The 4,401-nt window shown below is 39.4% G+C and overlaps 1 non-coding gene across 1 annotated transcript; it reads right to left on the bottom strand.

Moving 5' to 3' along the window:
• Positions 1-1,896: 1,896 nt before the first annotated feature.
• On the bottom strand, positions 1,897-1,985 carry trnat-agu (transfer RNA threonine (anticodon AGU)). The gene is given in 2 exon segments: positions 1,897-1,932; positions 1,948-1,985. It is a non-coding gene; the product is annotated as a tRNA-Thr (tRNA).
• Positions 1,986-4,401: the final 2,416 nt, after the last annotated feature.

Genomic DNA, 4,401 nt, shown 5'->3' on the forward strand with positions numbered 1-4,401 from the left:
CGGCAACAGGGTTGAATTCATAATTGCCGTTGCCTGGTGGCATCAACCAGCCAAACAACTGGGATGAGGTGGGGAAGGTCCATTGAGGTCCAACCGCAAAATTGCCCACAGCCTGATAATTTGCACCACTTCTGATTAAATTGATCTCCAGGTGCTGGGTGTACTGCTGCTTGGGTGGGGGCTGTCCAATACAAAGTTCTTGTTTCAAATTATACTCAATACATTTCAAATGAAATTAATGAATGAATTACCCAGATGTCTGAATCAAAGTTTAATAATAGGAGATACTTACATGAAATGAGACACCCTGATTGAGATGCTGAGGATGTGACCTCCTCCTAAACTTTCTCCTTCTGTTTTGAAACCAAGTTTTTACCCAAAGATGAAAGAAAATAGAAAACATCTAATCAGTATAATGGAGACAAGATTGAACACGAATTCAATTTCTTATGTTCAGTAAGCTGAAAAACACTCACCTGTTTGTAGGTCAGTCCTGTCATCTCTTCCAACTATTTAATCTCTCTTGGCTCATGGTAATGTTTCAAATGAAACTGATGGACAAGAATATTTAACTGTCTCTCTGTGAACACCACCTGGGCCTTTCCTTTAGGTTTCTCTGGAGCAGTGCTGGGATCGTGCAGAGTGGCAGTGATGTTGCCATATTGGCTTCTTGGGACAGCAAAAACCTGTTTCTGCTCTGACACAGAGCTGGAAACAGCCTCAGAAGTATCACCGGTTTTGTTGCTCAGCTCCTTTTTAAAGAGCACTCTCCACCCGTGAGGCAAGTTCTTCCAAGGGACGAGTCCCTGCAAGGGAGACAGGGACATTTCTCCCATTGAAACTAGACCAACAAGCCAAACAATTCATTGTGTCATTTTTCCAAAGTCACACATCAGAGTAAAAAAATGAAGAAGAATGTATGAGAGATTGTTTTGAAATCTCAGAAAGTCATCGGTTTCTGTGTTTGATTCTAGTTTTTAATTCTAGGATTAATTCCACAGAGATTGTGCACAGTGTGATGTAAAAAAGTAGAAGCTAAAAGTAAAAATAGTAATATAAAAAATAGTATTTTATATTCAATTCTAGATTTAACAGGAATCCAGTGGAGAAAAGTCAATATAAGAGAAAAATGCTGTCTTTCTGTTTCCTGCCAGTTTTTCTCTGAAGCTAAATGCTTTCCGTGGAGTTTTTAGGACATCCTGATAGTAACAAATTACAGTAATCAACAGGGAGGCGGCAAAGTCTTAAACAACAAATGGGCTCATCTGGGATTTGAACATAAGAAACTCAAACTGAGGATCATCCCCAAAAACCAACAAGTCACAGGAAACAGCCACATTCTCCTTTTTAAAATCTCACATTTCAGTGCAACAGTTTCCAACAATGGAGGCCGCTACTAAGTTTCAATATTACTCTAATTTATCTTTCTGCGTCACAAAATAAACTTTTAACATATTTTCAGGCGAGAAAGTAGCCGTATAAACTTTAAATATCTATTTGGTTTATCAAGACATCGCATATTTGCAAAAGTGCCCTGACGTTTTCGGAGACGTCTGTTACCCAGTCATTATCGTGATGTGCTCGCGCTGATCCACATCACGTTTCAGTTCTTTTGTTCATATTTAGCAAAATAAAAATGCAGACATAAGTGTGCACGTTAGTTTTGACTGCTAGTGAAAATAGTTTTATTTACAAATTACTCTCTCACTGAACTAACAGCCAATCCCTCAACAAGTTTGTGCTCTCTGCTCATATTGCCTTCATATTAAATCGTTTTGTGCTTTTTAAAGATCTTATTTTAACATTGCACTTAAAGGAATCCAGGCACTCATCTTTCCAAGCTCCGTAGACTAACAGGCCCTGGATGACTGAGAACAGACAAAACTTACATGTTTTAGGCACTGCTGGGAGTTGAACCCAGGATCTCCTGTTTTCTAGTTTAACACTTACTAGACAGGCACTTTAACCAACTAAGCCACAGTGCCACATACATGGCACACAGATGAGTGACTGATGAACACTGAGAAAACCTCCAAACATCAAACCAATTTGAGCTTAAACAGAAACACATGAAAGGTAATCTTGTTTCTTATATTAATCACCACCTGTTTTCTTATCATTAGAATTTAATTAGTTTAAAGCCAACCAACCTTTAATGTCATTTAGACATGTCAAGAGAGGTTTTATGGAGATGCCATCCTTCTGCTTTAGTGGCAAATAAATTTGACAGTCATCAGTGGAACAATGAAAAGAGATCCCATGCCTTTTAAGGATGAAACCCAAAGGCAATATATACAGTAAAAAGAGCCCTAAACTTGACCCCTGTGGGACGCCACATGACAGAGAAGCAGACGATGATTTGGAACCGAGAAGCTGACAGAGAAAGTTCTGTTTGCCAAATAAGACTAAACCAATTAAGTGCAGTGCCACCAATAACCACTAGAACATTTAATCGAGATATTAGAATTTTGGAGTCTACTGTGTCAAAGGCAGCAGTCAGGTCAAGCAAGACCAGAACAACGTGGTCACCAGAATAAAGACCTTTAAGAATGCAGATTCTGTGCTATAAAGGGTTTAAAATCCTGATTGAAAAACCTCAAGGATGCCATTACATCTATAAAATATTTCAGTTGACACAAAACAATTTTCTCTAACACTTGGAAAGAAAATGCAGCTTGGAAATCGGTCTATAATTAGCTAAAACTGTGTGATCAAGGCCAGGTTTCTTAAGCAGTGGCTGCACTACTGCATGTTTGAAAATTGCAGGAACCACACCAGAGGACAGACTGCTGTTAATAATGTCAAGGACAGACTGCCCTATACTAGGAAAGATTTCTTTTAAAAATCGTGGAGGGAAAGGATCCTTGGGGGAACCTGCAGGGTTAATATGACACCCCGCATCCTCTGAAATGGAGAGAATCACAAGCTCAAACTGAGTAAAATCAGCAGTGCAAGGGACAGAGACAGAGGGGTCAGAGTCAGGAGCTGTGATAAGAGGCCTGGTGGTGCCGACCTTTTCAATAAAAGGTGATCATCATGTCTGGCGATTATACCTCAGCAGAGACTTTGTTTGGTGAATGACACAGGTCAGAAATAATAGAAACAGAAACAAACTTGGGAGTGACAGACGAGCAACCACGCACACCAGCGCCATCTTGTTACCAGTCAGGTGTGAAGAACAGTTAGACCAAAGGTTCATTCAAGACTTTTTATGTGAAGGATTTTAAACTGGATTCTGGATTTATCAGAAAATCAGTTCTGTTAGAGCTGTTTCAGGATGGCTGAGTGGTCTAAGGTGCTGTGTTCAGATTGCAGTCTCCTCTAGAGGTGTAGGTTTGAATCCCACTTTGAGCAGTTTCTGCTTGGTATGAGGAATCAAATGCACAATCTGCTGCATGCTGAATTTCATCACTTGCACACCTGGTGTTTGTCAGGCACTTAATTCAGGCTTTCTTCACTTAATACAAGATATTTTAGCTTGAAATAAGTGAACAAATCTGCCAATGGAACAAGTGAAAATAGTCTATTTTTTCTAGTTTTAAGATTTACTGTCTTTAAACAAGTTCTGGTGCCTCTGTTGAATGTTTTGAAGAATCTTCTTCAGAGTAGACCTTTGGTGTAAGTTGACAGTGAATGAAAAAAAGCATAAAAAGCTGCTGTAGTTTTAATTTTCCAAGAGAGGTAATGCACACAATGCAGAGACAAGCGCACGGGGGATATCCAAATTCTAGGAAGGCAGCCTGCTGCTGTACACAGGCGGATTCTTCTCAGTCATAGTTGTGAACAACTTGACTGTTTACTCAAACCACACAAAGAGCGCTGTTCCCATTCTGGGAGGTCTACTCATTGGTGTTTGTACCTCTTAAAATTATAAGTAGCTATATATAAACAGCTATATTAGCTTTGGCTTAACATAGGTTAAATAGTATACTTTCCTGTTTTAACATTTATGATGGCTCAAAATTAAAACCTTACAAATTAAAACCCTGAATCATCACTACAACCCTTGTGTGAACTACAAGGGTGCCATCTTTTTTCTTTTCAATCCATTAAGTACCACACTGAGCAAGAAAGGAATTAAGCTCTTCATGTTGACCCCAGAAATTTTAATGTATCACTTTGTATTCTTAGTTACACTGTAGCAGGTGACAGTAATTAAAAGCTACACTTTAGCTGTGGTGTGTCAAACTTATTTTAAAACAATACAGATGTACACTACACTGTTATTGACTGCAACCACTTACTTATCTGCATGGCTGCATTCAATGACAGTGTTTCAAACATCCTTTGTATGGAAGACAGTGGACCAAAGCCCACCTTTCTTTTCCAGCCCTGGTTGCAGTGACATGGCTCTGTCATCAGGGTGTTTTTGTTCAGCTCCAGCCTTGAGACCACAGCTGG

This window comes from Perissodus microlepis, chromosome 9 (genome assembly GCF_051167445.1).
Source record: "Perissodus microlepis isolate ML-2025 ecotype Zambia chromosome 9, ASM5116744v1, whole genome shotgun sequence".
Taxonomy (NCBI): domain Eukaryota; kingdom Metazoa; phylum Chordata; class Actinopteri; order Cichliformes; family Cichlidae; genus Perissodus; species Perissodus microlepis.